Below are 20,813 nucleotides of genomic sequence, written 5' to 3' on the forward strand. Positions count from 1 at the left end.
TAATAATAAAGATAATTGTTAATATTGAGTCTATATCTGTAAGCCAGGACATTCTTAACATTACAATATCATCATTCATGCAAATTTATACATAAATAAGGATAAACGATATACATTCAATTTTATTAATGAATACCTATTTTAAAAAACTTGACAAATCATTACGAGCCTAAAAAAGGATACTTGTTTTCTTATAATCAAACGTACAGTTTGTGCAAATATAAAATAGTATTATTATTAAAACATATTATTTATTCTATATTTTATCATGATCGAATTGATCGAAAAAACTAAGGAAAACCACTATTTGTGTCCAAAACAACGATTTGTTCAATTCTTTATGTCTAACGTTTGTCATAATTATTGCTGAAAGAAAACCTTCGAGGCACTTTTGCTCTTACAATCTTAGGTATTAAAAAATATAGCAATTAAAAATAGCTAGGAGTCCTATTTTGTTATAGCTTTATAAGTAGAAAATAATATTTTTCTTACGAACAGCTTTTTAGCATGACTTCCAGATATATTAAATATATTCATTGTGTAATGATAATATTTGCTGTATAATGCATTAAAATAATATATAAAGTATTGATGATTGATACGTTGAAACGTTTTATAATTCCTCATATGAATTCTAAAATCTAATTTCACAAGACATTCCCTACAATGTCACTCCACTTCAGATGTAATCTGATTGAAGTCTTGCAAGCCTCCTGTCAAGGGAAAAGCTAATACATTTAGAGCTTCTTACTTACATTGTAAAATTATACATTCTACTCGTTCAACGATTTTATTAGTTTTAATAATTACTTGCTATTGTAAGTAATACAATAAACCACAACAAATTTAGAAAATTTAGTAAATTTAATACGTAATAGTAGATATAATAATCTCAAATGAAGTGGTTTTTATCATACAGGGTGACAATTAGGTCTTAGGATGACTTTATTACTTTTGAAAGGAAAAGAGATATATCTACCAAATTTGACATATCATTAGTGGTAAAATTAAGCTATTGTTTTGTGTACACGGTGATCAGATACTAACTATGGGATACGGCCCATAAGGAGGAAGTTGGAAATCTTAAAAGTAAGCATAGGTTTATACGTACATAAAATCAAAGGTCTTATTAAAACAAAAATCAATTTCACAAACCGGATCTCAATTAATTGGACAACCAAGTCAAAAATGGCAGTCATTCAAAAGTTTCTTAAATCTGCCATTTTGATTCTTTAAACGGCTGCCATTTTTTACTCAGTTGTTCTTTTGAGCTGAAAATTGTGGCATTGTATTCTACTAATAAAGGTCTTCAATTTGATGTGCATATCGACCTATGTTCATTTTTATTTTTTTCCGTCATCTAGCGAGCGTCCCACCCCTGAAGAGGTGGCCTGTAATAGACAAACCTTCCAATTTTATAGTGGATTTTTTTGTGTCCTTTATAAAATTGACATTTAAAATTCTTGGATATAAAACGGTAGCATGACATTTTTGAGTAGTGAGAAAATATCAAATATATTGTCAATATTATTGACTAAACACAATAGAGGTGCATTTTGTGACATTTTGTTTGTCATAAGTTGTAACGTCGTCCTAAAGCCACCTTCTCGTATGCTAAAACCTTTAATAATTAATTTGTTAGTTTAATTTAAGTTGTGTCGACTATAGTTTAAAGCTAGGTTACCTGACTGAGGACAAACTGTGCTTACTTCAGGGGCAGGTTTAGGAAACCATTTGCGATACATGTAATTTATGGCAGTTAGCTAAATTGAAATGCTTTGAAGACTAGTTAACAGCTTTTAGTATAAAGCTAAAGTTATGAACAATAGGTAGCTCGAGGGCTCAGTTTTTAAATAATCGCTTTCGTATTACATTATTTGTAATCTATTTGTTAACTGTAGTTACAAATAGGAATTATAATTATCTTGCATAAACCTTAGTGGATATTTTTGTTCCCTTTTTAAAATTGATATTTACAATTCTTGAATATAAAACGGTAGTATGCGCCCTGATTATCTCTTTGTTTATACTCGCAGTTAGGAGGCTGAAAGAATTGTCCATGTTATTGCCCGGTTTACTGGGTTAATCGATGTGTTTACGCACTAACCACAACTATTGCACCTCCTGAAAAACAATTTTCGTTTAACATTTCATTTTTTAAATTATTTGTCTTTATGCAGATTAGCTCCTGTCAAATAATGTTTTTGTATTATGATATTTCAATATATGTACATATACTAAATATGTTACCTTATTACTTAGGTATTTAATTAAACAGTATAAGTTACATCACATAAAGTAAACATTAATACATATTTTTTATTGAAGGTATTACCTGGAGTTATATACTTAATTAAACAATTATTTAACACAGTACACATAAAATATTTAATACACAATTTTAAATATCACATTTTATCACCTGTTCTTATTAAAATCTCTTATCCCTTTGTAATGGTAGTGATTTGTGTTAAACATATTTAAAGCTTTTATAAAGGTACGAATACAAAATTTCACCATTAAAATAAAGGTAAAAATCTTTGTCTTTAAGTAAATTACTTGTTTTATTGGTTGCCGTAGCCCTGAATAATATATTTAAATAGTAAGGTAACTAAACCTTTATAAATAATTTGACATGTAAAAATATTTCTTCTGTAAAAAAAAATTCGTCCAAAATTTTCCATATTGAGAACTACTACATAAATGTTCCTTGAAAATTCAGTATGCGTTAGTAATCATATTATATTTGTAATATTCACAAACTATTTTATTTCAGAAGTAAAAGCAAAATACAATTTCTATAAGGTGTAATGGGGATTGCAAAATTCATTCAATTTTAAACTCGGGGAAAAGGGTGAAAAGATGGAGATGAAGACTTACTTTGGTTCTACAAAATAAACGTTATGTAAGAGGGAAACTTTCTTCTGTTCTAAACAAAGAAAGGCTTTCAAAGCTTTTGGTAAAATGCTTGAAGATCGCAGAGGTAAACGTTTGTGCTTAAACATACGTCTAAGATGTTACAAGATTCTAACTTTAAACTATATATAATAAGGTTACTTTATTATTTTTTTTAATAAATAATATTTAACCCCTTACACATTTTTTCATTAATCGATACAGTTAATCGTTTAATTCCTGTAGAGTAGGATATTGTCATCCACCATTTTTGCAGAGACTGCATGATTTCTTTCCTGTATTACTATCATACTACCATTGTTTTTTTGTGGTTTGAATATACATTTCGAAACACTATGAGGAAAACATTGCTAAATTCAACCAATAAGAATAAATATTTACATCACATTTTTTGCAGGGGACTCTAAATAACTTATGTTATATTGTTTGAAACATTGGCTAATGTTGTTAAATGTTTAGTTTTAGTTTAAGCAATAACAGGAAAACATAACTGTTATTTACATAAAGAATACATATACTTAGTGATAAAGGATGAAGTATAATAAGCATTGCAGTTTACGTAAGTATTCTTCACTTAAACCTTCTTAGAATTAAAAACTAACTGCATTTCGTATTGATTTGTATACATCTTAAAGGTGGTAAAAATGACGATAAAAGTAATTAAGGATGTTGTAATTTTAATATAAATTTATCGTTCCTGTTTATACTTAGGATCTTCAACGTTTTTCGCAGTAAATTCTCCCAGATCGATGTAATCCCTTTTTGACAAGCAATGGTTATGTAACGTAACGATCTGAACAAGCTTGTGGCAGAAAATCGGATTCTTTCAAACCATTACCCAGGGTACTTTCCCCTCCAAGTATACAACGTATTTTCTTTGGAAAACACTTTTCGTGTTTTGTACTTATAAAGGAGTAAGGGTTACTTCAAATAAACTTTTGTATATCAATAATATTGATGTATACAAATATATAATACTTTGAATAGATGAGGTGATTAAAAGTCTTGTAGTCTAGAATAAAATAATTCATTCTAAGAGGAGAATTTGTAACAACGACAAAAATGAGTGTTTCAGCGGAAATCAATTCGCCAAGGGTCAAGAATAACGTAAAGTCTCTGGAGTCCAGTCACTTGAAACATTTACTTGTTATCTCAACCATTTCTTTGATTTTATTTTCGTATTGAACATCTTTTGTATTTCACAACAAGAATCATAGTTGTTTAAAAAGTCATACTGGATAGTCTGCTTAATTTAACTTAATCGTACCAAGCTTTTAAAACAGTAAGGTGTTAGTCAATGTTTGTATTTGATTAGTTAGTTTAACAAAATCAATGCCATAGAAGAGTTTTTATTTCATTGTAGTATTTATGACGACTATCCCCTAGTATAGATTATATAAATTAATGTCATGAAATAGTTTTATAAAAACAGAATAAGAGTTGTCCAAATTAAACGCTAAATATTAGTTAAGCTAATTTATATTATTATTTTTGTACTTTCACAAAACAATGCACAATAAGGACGTTTGCACAGGCAGAGGCTATTATATTTAAAAGGTCACAAATAAAACTTGTCATTATTGCTTTTACGATTTTGTTTCTAAATTGATTGAGACAAAATAAAAGCTCTAATGAGTTGTCTCTTCTTTTCTCTATGTTCTTTTATACCCTAGAGAAATAATGAATTACACTATACAATAACTATACCTCCGTTACCTTCGTTTGATAAAGTATTTTATTTATAATATATGTAACCATTCAAAAGGTTGGCATCATTTATTGATAGGAACTATTGAGGAAACTTTTGGTTGTGTAAAAAAACACACAGTGGTTGGAACTTCCTTATTATTTAGAGATGAGAACCAATATAATAAATGAAGCGTGATTTATATTTATTGCGACTAGTCATCAAATCTTTATAAGTGTTTCATTCTAAATTTATGTAACTGAGGGTGTTATATGAATCCATCTTTGAGTTAAAAATATGTGTGAAGAAGCGGATATTGATTCTGTCACATTTGAAGCATCGGCTTGTGCAGGGTTAAAATATGTTGCGAGTGACTTATACTTTTTATCAAGAAAATAATCATACTCTTTTACCCAACTTAAAGTTAGTAAGACAATAAATAAGTGAAATAATGTGTAGTAAATCTTTGTTAAAAAAATATACATTTAGACAAAATTCGAGCCATCACAGTCACGGTTTGAACTTTATCAGGTTTGTGAAAACGTGGTTTTTCAAACAATTATAGGGTTTTTTGCCGTAAACACTTTTTTTATTTTTTTAGCAAGGATGATGACCAAAGTCTTGCTTTTTTTAAATCTTCGCGATTCAGAATCAGCTAATTCAGTCCATTGCTATACAGTACTTAAATTCGATCTTCTCAAATTTAAAATATCTTTAAACTTTAACGTTTTAATAGTCATAATCAATCAAATCTATATATAATTTGAACAATTATTTTGGTTATAATAATTATATGATTTAAGTTGAAGATAGTTTAGTAGTTTAGTATTAGCGTCGACGTTTTTATTATTATACAGTAACTGATTTTGTCGTGATGTCTTAAATATTATTTTTGAAAAGGTATCTTAGTAAAAATTGGAACTCAAATTGTTTTCAATTACTTTGATGAAACATTAATAAGGTCGCGTAATTGAGAATGCTTTTTGATGCAAATTTAATCAGATAGGATAATTGGCTGCAATATTCATATCTCCTAAATTATTACCATATGATTTCAAATGCTCTCAGATTCAAATTGGGGTTTTAATAATTCTTAATAGTAATTGGGCTTTTCAAAATGCAAATGCTAATGGGTCTTTAATAATTAGTAAAAACTAGCTGCACAGTTTTTAATTGTATACTACAGTACTTTTTAAATATGAATGGAACGTTGGCACAATTATATTGGTAAAGGTGGAGTTATTATTAATAATATTAAAATTACGTCTGTAATTAAAGTTCAATTCAACTTACTTTCAGTAAAAAAAATTGTAATATAAATCAACTCCAGCTGATTCGTGCTGTAATTATTAAATCACATCATCGTATCTTGATTTGTGATTAGCTAGTGTTTTGCTAATCACGAAACTGCTGTAGTCTACTAATACAAGGAACCACTTTGACGGAAACACAGGTGACTAACACCCTTATTTGCGTATTAATTGACTAAAACATTGTATACAAAATCAAACAAAAGTCTAAGAAGATGATGTTCTAGGGATGAAAAATTCCCAAAACACTTTTGCACATTTTAAAGTGGTGTAATACAACAAGTGGTTGTCTAGTACAAAATTGTGCTAAGAAATAGCACCTTCTTACTTTAATTTTAAAAGCCCTTTTTATTAATTACAAACTAGTATTTTGACTAAATCCGAGAGATACCTTAGTGGTAAGGCTAGAACGTATAGCGTGCAAAATATTTGAAATGTGTCTTAGTTTCATACATAACAAAGTTGTAACTATTTACAGATTTATATTAATTACTTACAAGTGTTTACACCGTACTTAAACAGAGCATTGTTGATAGATGCAGGCCTTGTTTCATGTACGATATGCTGATACAACCAGTGACCAAACAAACTACCAGAGGTATAAACAGAGTTTGATATAGGAATTGCAATATCACTATATGACAAGACTTCTATAGGAATAATCAAATATTTGTAAACTAAATACATTACTAGTATTTAGTATTTAGTGAGCATCTATTTCTAAAAATAATAATGATACGAACAGTATTTTTGTTATTTAAACACTAGTGTATCTCACTATATCGTGTTATGACAACTCCATAAAACGAATTCAAAAATATATAGAAACACCCAACCGCAAAAAACCTGAGGACTAAGTTGTTTCCAATTTGCGTAATTGTATTAAAATATTACTTAAAACATGTCATAGTCATTCCCTGTATAAGTGGTGCATAACAAGTGTTTAGATTTGCTATTACTGGGAAGAAAAGCCGTGTTTCTTTTTCTGAATTAAGTTTAAAAAATAGTATGATAAACTATTTGCTAAACTTAAACAAAATATAACGTGCCAACTAGCCAACTACAACAGTTTCATTTACCCATAAGAATAAAATAGAAACCGTAAATGGACTTATGTTTGGAGTATTATATCTAACCTTAAATCTTAGCGACGTTTTTAATATGCAAAAATAATTGTTTCTTAGCTCTACATAAAGTTTTCTCAACATAAACCTACCAATCACCATATAGACTATCGACGTAGATATTCATGTACATAGATAATCTAGTTCTGGGCCCTTGTATATCTGACTATCCTCAATGGACAAATAAGTAAAGCATACATAACAATAGCATATAGTTACCAAAGTCTTGACTAAATAATGCTATTATTACTATTGTTTTTTTTTTACTATTCACTACTCCATCATTCGATTATTTTTCAGGTGAAACCTCTTACAGATAAAGCTATTTATTACAAATTGAAATCAGCATTAGTAATCTAATTAGTTTACTGTTTCAGGTTTTTTTAATTTGACATGATTCAGTAACACTTATTGTTTATTATGCAATTTTCGTTTATGTTTTTTAGACTAACAGTATTTATCACGACAATTATATATTTGAATGGTTTTTAATCTTCACCGCTTCAAAATTTTAATACATTGAGCTACAGATGTGTTTATTCTATTTACAAAATATGGCAATGCTTATATTTTTTTCTTCCAAAAATATTTTCATTTTTCCTGGAATATTCTCAACGTTTAAAAAGTGTTATGAGAAGAAGGGATGCAAAGAATGTTTCATTATACATAAAATGCAAATACACAATATTTGCTAAGGGTTTCCAAATGATTTGCACCTGTAAATGTAACACAATGGGCAAACAACAGTTCACAATATGCTGACACTAACAAGGGGTAAGACCAAACAAAGCCTCCCCCCCTCCCCCCACTTCACTGTTACCATTACAGCTGAGTGTGGATGATAATGACTATGGATTTAGTTTGTTAATCACAAGAAGTTTCAGGTACTATGGTGGTGTCAGTAACAATGTTTGTTGGACCATACTAATATTCACCTTTCAAATAGTGTACCCAACTATTTGATTTTAAGTTTCTCTAAACATGGATCGTTATTTATTGGATCAGATGATCTCTCGTTTGATTGTTATCCAAATGAAACTTTTTACTTTTTGAATTGTTGTCTTTTGGGGATGATTAGTTTGAATTATTGATTTTCCTATAATATAAACTGATTAAACTAAACGTTAAACGAAATCTTCACTAGATTCCACGACGAGATCTCCCCCCCCCCAAAAAAAAGCTATGATAATCTATTTTGACCATAGATAGAAGCCTCTAGTTTCTCATGACGCTAAATACCTAATTTAGCCTTGTGTGGAACAGCTGTGGGATAAAGAGTACGTAAGCGTTAGGTTTAATAGTGTGTTTCATCTACTGAAGCATTTTTTAGGCTATAGAATAGGTCACACTCAACTAAATAACAAGTTTTAATTCATATTTTTAGTTTATGGCTTGGTTAACCTTATTTATTCTATAAAAACAATATTTAAGAAATGTAAACAAGTATTCATATTCAGTCAAGGATGAACTGAAAAAATATCAAAAATAACTCTTGTAGTTTCATTGAACATAAACTTGTCCATTGTTTGGCTAGTATAACAACACGTTGTGTTGAGTGTATAAAGTTTCTTTTTGTATAAACATTCCCTTAAACATTTCGTTCTCTCAAGAATCTCTACCAAAATGAAAGATTCCAAAACTAAGTGCCAGATTCCACATTCCCTTTGCTCCAAACAGCGTTCTTCTTCCAAACACTATCCGTTTTGTCAAATGTAGCTGTGGTATTCCTTAACAGGGGATTTGTGAAAAGACCCATATTGTAATTAAAAATTCAGCCATCATATTAAGTTTTTTATCGTACTATTCAGCTTCAATAACTATTACTATCATTGAAAATGACTTGTTTTGTATTTAATACAATTGTTACTATTCTTTGTTTACGATTTATGTTTTGTATGCTCCCAAAACATCATTTTAAATTTTGAAACTGACAAATGCTTTTTTAATGTAATTAGCAGAAAAGCTTTCAAAATCATTTAATCATTTCTCCAGATTATTACTTTTCTTGTGAAAAATTTATTGAAGGCTTTCTTTTTTTAAATACCAGTGTAGTCAGATGAATATGAAGGGTTTTCAGCTGTAACTAAATACAACCTTGGTCTAAAAACAGTGTATGTAGTTTGGAGATAAAATTATTGTTTTTTATTACATAAAAAAATACCGCAAACCTCAAAGACCAAGTATTTAAAAACTATTATTTTAATGTAGCCTAACATGGATATTTCAAAAGCCATATTAAATGTATTACTTGTTTTTTTTTTTTTTTAAATATGTATACATATTAAATTTTTTATCTATCACCCTTTATGATATATTGTATATTTAAGAGTTCTTTTTTACGACTACCGCCTTATTCATATATCAGTGGAGCTATTGAACTTTTACGTACACTCACATTGCCCAACATTTACTCACTTTAATAAATTTTAATGACATTACACACGAAGCACGTTGGCATTCAGAGCTCAGTCAGAGGACAGCTCTCTGACGACAGAATGAAGTTGACAACTACACGAACATGAAGTTTCTAGCATGAATTCGTGTTACATACGCATTAAAAGATTTTACTTGGTTGACGACTATTTAAACTATTTGAATTCTAATTTTTAAATTGCATTCGTCAATTCTAAGCTTGCTACATTTTGTGATCATAAAAGTTTAACTGATAAAAAAAAAACTGTACCTTGGAAATGTGAGCTTGCATATTTTCTCTAAACTTACTTATTTAGGAGCTACAGGATGAAGAATGTACACTACACGCATTTTTACTTAATTGTATCCTACGTGAGTATCTTTAAAAAAAATTCAAGATTAAAAACGTTTTTAAAATAACATTTACATTCTTTAAAAAATCATAAAATACTTAGTTTACCATAAGAAATAACAAATGTTGTCAGCGATATTGCAACATGGTAGACATATTATTTTTTTTATTCAAACCATCCCAAAAAGTATATTTAAATATAAAGGGGAGTGCCCCATAAAAAGTTTACTCTATATATCATAAAAGGATTTTAGCTATTGGTTCACTTTAGGTGGGACACCCTGTATAGTTTATAAATTATTCTTGCCACTTAATTTATACTTATATTTATAAGTTATTGCTTTATTTATACTCTGTTTTATTGTCTAAAAAGTATAATGTATTTACAATTACCTAAAAGTAGGAACGAATAAGCAAAGAAGCAATTTTCACAATTATAATCACCTACAAGACTAACACTGTAATTATTATTACTAGCTTAAAGCAACATCTTAAACACGACAACTCAAGAGGTCTATTGTGTAGAACAGACAACGGTAATTATTCCTCAGTACTAGAATGTGATTGTTTTGGCTTGGAAATAGTCTTAACTACTTCCTTGTGGCTTTATGTAGTACATTTGAGTTATTTGAGCGATTATTAAGATGATGCTATTGACTCATATAACGATATGAACTCATCTAAAAAATAATCACCTTTTATAAATGTTTTTTATGACGATTATCGAGTTTTATTATTTTATTCCGTAGTTTGGAGGGAAAATCTGAAATAATGGAAAAGAATAACTAGATAGTCATAGAGTAAAACATTTTAAACAGGAATTTTTTGGAGAATACGTTTGTAAAGTCTACATTATACTTTAAAATGCCTTTATTATAATTAATTTTAAGGCATTGTTTGAAACATGCAATTGACAGAGAAGTTTTTAAAACTTAAAGCTATAATCAAACTACTTGTACATTGACGCAAGTCGTGAAGTTGTAAATCAAACTAAAAAGCAAAAAGTTACGTAAATTTCATAGTTTCCTTTTGCTTTGTAAATTGTAGCCAGTTGCACTTCGATCATGTATGGTATAAATAATAACTTTTCAATATTTTCTATGTATTAGTATTAAAGCTGTTTCATGAAAAACTAAATTATTTTTTCGAAGACCACGAGTGACCTACAAAATAAAAATGACGCAAGGTTTAATGTTTGGAACTCTCGTCCCCAAGTAAGGATACATTTGGTTCTGTCGAGGCTGGGAAAGTAAATTGTGTTATAAAAAGCAATTTCTCCGTGTCAACCTCGCCTGTGGTAAGATACGCTAGTTATGGACGAATGTAGCGCAAAATAACATGATGTCTTGACACCAAAACCTATGTACTGTTGTTGCGGCCAATGATGCGACAATTACAAGATAAAATTATGAATTAGTTTGTTAATAATTATTTTTAAAATATTATACAATTTAAAGTCTACAGAACTTATGTAAGTTTAACTTCTGTAAGTTAGATGACATGCACTTTACATCAGCCAAGCTTCCGATGTGTTAGATCTAAAGGGAATAATGACATCTGAATAGGGTAGTGATATTCTTAAGCTCCTTAATAGTGTTTATCTCTTTGAAAAAAAGTAATAATCTTTTCCTGTTCCTGGAGGTAGATAACTTCCTCTTGTTATCAAGTAAAAATTACCAATTCTACGTTAAATTAAATTGGCCCACAAAAGGTAACCAGTCATAAGAACTGCTTAATGAAAAACAGCTATTTACAACAACATATTGAATACAACAATAAAAAGAGCAATCACATAATGTAACAATAAATTTGAACTACATGGAAAAATATTAAATAACTGAAAAGAAAATCTATAAGTCCATTAGTGTAGGTCTACTTACAACCTTACAGCTTGTTACAACCTAACAAACAAAACTAAATGAACTGTATACAAGACAAACAGTTGGAAAAGTCCAATTTAATAATAGTAACATTTCAGAACCAATGTCAGTATGAATTTTAAAAACTCTGTACTTAGGTTTGCTGTTATGGAAAAAAACATATAATGTCACTGTTGTAGGATAGTATCGATAATTTGCCAACTTTGGTAAAAATGTATCGACAAAGAAGTCTACTACGACAGTTACTTTTTCTCAACTCAATGAGATTTCTATGGAATTGTGTACGCTTCAATGTAAAATGGGGTTTTGTTGTTTTTTTAGATGATTTTGAGCTGGTTGTAACTAAAACTACATTTTTACGTTTTAAGGGTGAATGTTTAGAAAATCATTTTTACATCTTATCTAAATTTTAGCTTTTTCCCATGACCCTATATTTGCGAGCTTGTGCAAGATTTTCTCTGGTTATTTAACATTGACCCGCATCAAAGTTTAACACTTCAACTTTTTTTAGAGATAGCATCGTATTGACTGAATTGTACAAATCACAGAAAATACAATAATTCTTTATTAATCAAACTGTTTCTTTTTATTTTGGAAACTATTGATTTAACATTTTGTCTAAGTAATCTTAACAGATTTATAGTTCTCATATTCAAGCAAAGTCCTTCAAATACAGCTTATAATTGAATTATTTATGTTGCCTTGTTTTGTAGCTTTTCTAAGTACTCTGAAAGAACAAAGGCTACTTAAAAAGGTATCTTTAATTCAATTTTATAGTTCTTGCCAATAGGGAAATAAATAGAATCACAGCTAATAAGGACTTGTTAAAGATCACAGCCCACTACTAATAAGTCCCCTCCCCCTTCATCAGCAATTTAATAGATTATGGAGAAATATTTCAACACAATTAGTAAAAATTGATCTTTTTAAGAATATTCAAGTTATTTAAATTCACAATAAAAATTCACGATTCAATACGGTGCAGTATTTGAATAAAGCATAAAACAGTACAGCATTATTGGCCATTAGTAAAAGTCAGTTAATCAGTAGTTGGTTAGTTAAACAAATCATTGGGCGACTTTTGATTATTTAAATCTAGAGAATACTCATGCCCCGTTGTTAACTACATTTAAATACATGTTTTATCTTATTTTTTTATAGCTTTTAAACAATTAAATGAATAAAGTTGTACTCATTCCACTTTAATGATTACTTAATGATTATGATTTTTTAAATCCCGTGGCTTGCTGTTTGACAATGGCACTATAAAATCGTAATACACAAATTTAACATCAAACAACAGCAGAATATTCAGTGACGTCATTTAGATCTTGTTCAACAATTAGACCTACAAGTCGTGTAGTCTAGTGTGTTGGAATATTGTGTAATCATATGTTTTGCAATCCCTCTTAATGCTGTGATATTATCGTCCTCTGAACGTTACAATCTACAAAGCGATTTTGAAAATTGATATAATTAATTGGTGTCCTTATTATTGTTTTAATATGAACATTTAATCTAACTCTTATACCACACAAACACAAGAGTATTTTATTTTCAACATAGTATGAAATGTTTACTAATTTATGTTGCTTTTCCTTGGCATAAAAGTTCATAGAAAATATGTTAATAATGAAAGAATAGTCACGTATACCAGTTAAATAAGTTTTTTTTTTCTTTATGAGTAATTTAAAGGTGTTTTTTGAGTATTTTATACTTGTATCAGGAAAGTGAAGCTCCATATTGTCACGATATTATAGGAATGATGTTTATTGGAGGGAAAAATTTAAGTAGAAGTAATTTGTTCAAAAAATAAATATTTTTGCCTATAAACATTTCAATAATAACAGTTCGACATTATTTTTTTGCTTAAGCGATTAAAGCCTATCTCTCATTGCTGGGAAATACTTCTCACGGTTGGCTAAGGTAGTTAAATACTTCGTTCAGATCTATATATTCTCTATTTTTGTAATGAAAGTCCAGTAATTACTATAGTATTTTTCAAAAGAGATTTTATTGTATGAACGTCATCCATATTTATGTACAAAAATTTTGACAATAAGCAGTTTTAATAACTAGTAATAAAACAGAGAGATTTGATCACTTTTAGTCGACAATAGTCTGAATATTTCCAAAATAGTAGTTGTGGGGTAAAAAATGGTTTAGTTGAACCTAAAAAATTGGTTTAGTTGAACCTAAAATTACCTAATACATCGTTATATTTTTTAATTGTTATTATTTAAATTGAGTTGACATAAAAAATCATTTAGGAACTGAAATCCAGACTTTTATTCAATTATTACACTATACAATTCAACGACCACACTAAAATGAATGTAATTTAATGGAATAACATTTTTCATCACGATCAAGTGATTTATGAACTATTTAAATTCAGACACAGTTTTCCGCATTTAATGGCTTGTAATTAACAACACCTTTTACCCAAATTAATATCCATCATACGATCTCTACGTTTATGAAAAATTACATACTTACTTACATACATACTTACTTTTATTAAAATTTCAGAGATAAGCGAATCAAAATAAATAATCTTTCGTATTCTTCTATTCAAGTTTCTGTTAATTTTTTATAAAGATACTTAGTACCAGTTATCAACCGATGATAGTTGATGATGGAAACGCATGCATATTTAACAGTACCATGGGCATATAGTATTAAATGTTGTGCAACTTATGATGTGATACTCTTTTAAAAGTAGACTAGTTATTCAATGTTGATATTGTACAAGTTTTATGGACACGGGCTCGCTCTTTGCGGGAGCTTATAGGAAAACAGTGTCAAATGCTGGAGGAGTGTTTATGGAGTTTTTAAGTGACTAAAAAGGAATGTCAAGTATGACAAAGACGTAAATTGCTGGATTTTGTTTTCAAGAAATGGAAAAATGACTTTTTTAAGGTAAAATGGCAAAAGATAAGATGTGTTTTGATGTGCTATTTATATCCATAGGGTGAATATTATTGAGTTTGTACTACTTATAAATTGGGGCACTTTCATTGCCCCACCCTGTATTTATGTAGTTTAACAAAATCACAACAATTAAATTAAAAAATCGTAAAATCACATTCACGGTTTGAATAGCTTTAAATTAGATATTTTGCAACTTTTTGTCTTAATAAACGATGACGTAATATGTTTCAACCATTAACATTGCCGTTATGGACAGAAAATATATGATGACCTGCTTACTCCTTACCTTACTTCCTTACGTCCTTTCCTGACTTAACCTTACTCCTACTGTACCAACACTGAACACAAAAACGTGTGAGTACCTATTTAAAATTGGGTTTGGATTTTTCAACACTGTGGTCTACATATACAAAGCTCAATTCACGTCCCGTTTTGGGGTCAACCACTCCCGAACGTTTTACGATCATTTACAAGATTCCCCTTCGGATTCTAAAAACTTTCCGATCCTATCAAATCCAGTCAATCTGTTTTCACTTTTGGAAACCACAAGTTCCAAAAGTTTATTTGAAATTATACTTAAGATGCGTCAATTTGCTGACCTTAAAGCAAGTTTCATAACGAAAATTACCTATCATATCAAATCTAAAAATAATATTCCTTCGAATATTTTCAAACGTTTTATTTTCGAACGTTTTGCTTACGTTCCAGATTGACTTCAAAGTAGTTAGATGAGGAACACAATACATATACGTACGTACGTAACCAATTCCCAGCTGATTTGTTTATGGTGTACGCAATTATGTGACGGCAATTTGTTTCTTTGGTTGATTTTACGCATAATTATTATATGTTGAAATGAATGTATTGCCGCTATCATCAGTACAAAAGGTCTAGGTAGGGATTTAGTTAACGATACTACACCTTATCTCTTTTACTCTAACAAAGAATATCAATAAAGACATTTTTGTCAAATTTCCCAAAAACTAAGTTTTGAAAGTCCACTTAACCGATCAAGCTTACTACCAAAATGTGAAAAGTGTCTTTTTTTATAAAGGGTGTGCCAAAAAACCTGACGGTTTCTGTTTTGTAATAAGTCAGCTGTTATACAAGCTAGAGACCTCATTGTTGTAATGAACGATTGCTTATGTTATGCCATTTTTAGGTTATGTTTGTCGAAACATCACTTCTTCGAATCTAGTGTGTCTAGCCTAGTGTGTAGTCTAGTGTGGTGTGGCACGGTTTGGAGTCATCGGACCATATTTTTTTTTAAGATGAAAGGGGAAACACCGTCACTGTAAACTCGGAACGCTATGTTGAAATATTGAGGGGCTTTTTGGTTCCACAACTAAGAATGTTAGGAGGGATAGACATGACCATGACCAACCATGGTTTCAACAGGACGGCGCAACTTGTCATACAGACAATTATTCAATGACAGTTTTGCGTGAACTCTTAACCGGTAAAGTGATCTCTTGGTTTGGTGATGTGCGGTGGTCAGCTCGTTCCCCAGACTAATTTCGTGTGACTTTGGTTGTGCGGATACTTAAAAAGCAAAGTGTTTGTTTCAAAATTTTGAACCATCCCTGAACTCAAGCAGTGGGTCCGGGAAGAGATTGCATCTATTCCTCATTCGAAGGTGACTGCGAATATGCAAAAAATAAATGGGAAGCCTGCGTTTAGGAAAATGTCATCAAATTACCTAAGAGGTATAATTTTTCATAAATGAAAATGGCATAGTAGTATGTACAGTATAACATTATTTAATACATAAAATTTTATTTTGTTCTTGATTTATTTATTATTAAAAACCGAAAGGTTATTTGTTGGCGCACCCTTTTTATAACTATATATTGCATACGTTTTTGAATTACATACCCAAAATGTCATTTGAAGGATCTAAATAAAGTAAACATGTTGATATGATAGAAGTAATATAGATTTCTTAAACATGTTAAAACTGTCGAATTCGTATTTAATGCTCTGACACTGACAGCTAAAGTGTTGAAGTAAGCACTCTACTGTAAAATGCTAACATTATATTCTTTCTATCCCTTCCTTACCCATCAACTCTACTAAAAGCTTTTACTTTCAAGCTTACCAAATCGTTTCGAGAAAAATACAAAGTGGTGGTTCACTTTATTCATATATACTGTGGAGTGTTTGAGTAAATTAATGAAAAATTAAGAGAGAAAAAATAAAAGTCATGTTGACAAGAAGAACAGAAAGGAATCTTGTTTATTTGTACAGTAGGAATCATTTTTTAAGTCATAAGCTGTTCTAAGTAAAGGCTAAAGAAAAATTTTAGATAAAAGAACTGAACATACTCCCGGCCTTGAAGTGTCCTCACTTCAACAGTTAGTTTAGAATAAAACACATTAACACAGTTTGTCGTAGGTTGGCTATAGCAGCTGGTTGCTTTTTTCTACTTCTGCTTTTCAACCTAAGCCATCTTTGCTGGGGTACAACTTAAAAACTTTTGCTGGAGACCATTGAAGTCCTAATACGTTGAAATTATGATCATCAGAGTTTTGAAGACACTTTGAAATTTCATTATGAGACTGAAGAATATAAGTTAACAAAAAGTCTTTAGAGTTCATAACACATTTCTTCAATTCAAAGAATTCTTGTTTTAATAATTCAACGAGTTGTGCTTGGAAGATGAGTAATTTTTCTGTAGTTTGTGATGAAGAGTAGCCATTGGTCAGAGCTTCATCAGAAGATACAACCACTTGACTGGATTGCTTGACTGTCTTTACTGTAGTGGTTGCACTGTGGGTTGGGTTAACGGCAGCACTGTCTATCGTTTGGATAGCAACCCGGTCAGTAGGATGGGTGACAGTTTTATTAGTAGGGTTTATAACAGCACGGTCACTTGGTATGACAGCAGTGTTAGTAGGATGGATAGTAGCACTGTCACTTGTCAATGTAGTTGAGCTCACTGTTGTGTCTGTATTCATCGGTTGAGGTTTTGTCCCTGACACTGTGGTATTTCTAATTTTCGAGTTTGCGAGCTTAGGCATAGTGTTTGCCACCAACCTCGTGATGAGTTTTGTTTCAGGTTGTATAAGCTGGATGCCTTTGGTTTGAAACTCACTTGATGGGTTTGGTTTGGTTACATTCATTGCAGTGGTTCTCGGAGGTTGAGCTGGACTTGATGAGTTCGGGTTGGTTACATTCATTACAGTTGTTCTCGGAGGTTGAGCTGGACTTGATGAGATCGGGTTGGTTACATTCATTGTAGTGGTTCTCTGAGGTTGAGCTGGACTTGATGAGTTCGATTTGGTTACATTCATTGCAGTTGTTCTCTGAGGTTGAGCTGGACTTGATGAGTTCGGGTTGATTACATGCACTGCAGTAATTTTATGAAGTTGAGCTGAACTGCAATTTACCTTAGCCAAATATGGGTTAGAACCAATTTTTGAAAGCAGCACTTTAATGTAGCTGGTGATGTGGATGAATAGTTCACTGATTTGGTCTTCATCTTCAGCTAAAGTTTCCAAATCGTCTTCACTTGATGTACTTACAATTCGATAAAAATAAGAATCAAAGTCTTCTTTCTTCTTCTGGGTTTCTTGCATGAGAGTCTTTAAGGCTTCGTGTTGCACAACTGTTAATGTTTCTTCTTGTTCAACATGTTGATCTACGATGTTTCTTATTTCGTTGAGACGAGTTTTAATAAAAGATGTGAGTCGTGTTTAAGTTTCAATTTTAAAATCAGTATTTGGAGATGCCATTGTACAAAGATGATGAGATAAATGTAAAACATTCACAAAGTATAAATGAGAGAGTTAACAGTTTCAATATGGAAATAAGAGATCAGTTAGATAAGAGTTCAAAGGCACAGAAAACAATGGGTAAAATGAGGAAATATAGATGTAAGAAGAGTTTAGTGGATGTGTGTAATATTCCAAATCGCTTAAGTAATATCTTGGATCAAAGGACCATTAAATAATGTGGAGTGTTTGAGTAAATTAATGAAAAATTAAGAGAGAAAAAATAAAAGTCATGTTGACAAGAAGAACAGAAAGGAATCTTGTTTATTTGTACAGTAGGAATCATTTTTTAAGTCATCAGCTGTTCTAAGTAAATGCTAAAGAAAAATTTTAGATAAAAAAACTGAACATATACAATTTTTCAAAATATACTTAATTTAAAAAGCATAGAAAAATTTATGCATTTTAAAATTTTGTCAAGACACCTACGTATCACAAAAACCATGTTTCAACTGAAAATTAACGTCTAAAAAAGGAAGTGTAAATATCAGTTTACACATAACATTACATAATATAAAATTAAACTAAATGTTTATTTAAACATATCGAAATCACTATTTCAATCAACTTTAAGAAAAGATAAAATAGGTTTATTTCCTAGTTTAGTCTCAGGCCCGAAGCTATACTAGTATTGATAACGTAAGGTACGTAAACCTATTTTATATTGTCGAATCAATCCTTGCTAAATAAAACACTTTAATAAAGGAATTACAATTTATACTTACCTGGTGTCCACAAGGTATTGGTCAGATTTAATAGCTTTGCTGTACGAAAACCTTTAGAGCCACTATGAACGTTTATGCCTTGTTTTGAAGGGAATTTAACCAAGTTTTACTTAATGCAATTTTTTAGCACCTAAATACAGGTGATTGACAACAATACAGTTACTATTCAATACTATAAAAAATCTGAAATAGTGAGTTTACGAGAGAAATCACAGTGTGTTTTTTTGTTTCACGAAACCCAATCCCCTATAGCAGTTCAACGACTATCTATTTAATTATATTCATTATTATATTCATTATTATATTCATTTATTATATTCATATAAGTGGAAAGATTAACAGACACAATAATTATAGTATTTGGGGGAGTTAAAATCCCAGAATCGTGGTTGAATATGAAAGAGCCAAAACTAAGCCTTTGGTGCGGTGTAATGCATAATGGAATGATTGGATAATTTTTCTTTGCGGAAGAAAATGTAACTGGGGTTGTTTACTGGGTTATGCTGGAATTGTATGAAGCCCGTCAATTAGATAAATTGGAACTTATGATAATTTTGAATCAAAATGGAGTCCCTTATTGGGCTAAATATGCAAAGGATATTTTAAATCTTCACTTCTCCGGTCGCTGGATCGGGCGTGATGGCCCGGCGAAGAAATGCCCCCCTCGTTTCCCCTTTGTAACCCCCACGGGTCTCTTTTTGGGAGTGTTTGTCAAGGACACTGTCTATCCTTCCCCGGTTCATAATTTACAAACACTGGGGGGGGGGGAGATTCAGGGATTTTGTGGCGTCTGTACCCCAGAATGTGCAGATTTTTTTATTGTATTGAATAATAACTGTATTAGTAAATCCGAACCATTATATTAGGTGCTAACCAGTTCAGGGGCAATCCCACATCGTATGATGACAAAATTCAATATTATTTACATTAGCCTTAGGGCATCATTTTTCAGTTTGGTGTTTATGAGTGTGTAATCAAAGGTTCAATTAACAAAAAGAATACAAATCATTGACAGGTAAGCTTAAAACACCTTTGTTGATTAGTACAATGTAAATGATTACTCACCAAAATCCTAACACACTAGACTACGTGGCTTGCAGGTCAATTATCGCAAAAGAGCTTAATAACGTCACTGCATGTTCTATTGTTGTTTTATGTTTAATTTGTGTTCAGAGTTTATATTGTCATTGTCACATTGCAGGCTGTGTTAACTTTTAAATCATCATTCAGTTATTCAATCTTAACAAAGCCAATACAACAAAATATTCATATAATTATTTGATTATACGTTATGATTATTATTGCAATTATTAATATCGTAGACCATTATATATTTTTTATTTGTATTTTTTTTATTTTAATAGTCAGACTTTACTGGACCCAGCTAGTATTTAGTACTTATCTTTACATATTATAGGTAGTTTTTCACATGTGAATAGAACCAGATTCTAAAATTTCAACCTGTCTTTTTTATTGTGGATGGGGAAAAATTTCAACAATCTTTAAATAGCTGACGGGGATATGGTTAGTTATATGTATATGATTTCTAGTTACCTACGCATTTTGCTGATCTAATAATTATAACCTAATCTAAACTAACATAAGGGTGGGCTACGTTTTAGATTAGGTTAGGTTAGCTTAGGATAGGTTAGGAATATTTTGTTATTCAAACTAACTGAAATATTCTTTGGAATTCGATT

This window comes from Macrosteles quadrilineatus, unplaced genomic scaffold, assembly GCF_028750875.1.
Source record: "Macrosteles quadrilineatus isolate MER2022 unplaced genomic scaffold, UCM_ALF_1.0 Scaffold_99__1_contigs__length_372399, whole genome shotgun sequence".
NCBI lineage: Eukaryota > Metazoa > Arthropoda > Insecta > Hemiptera > Cicadellidae > Macrosteles > Macrosteles quadrilineatus.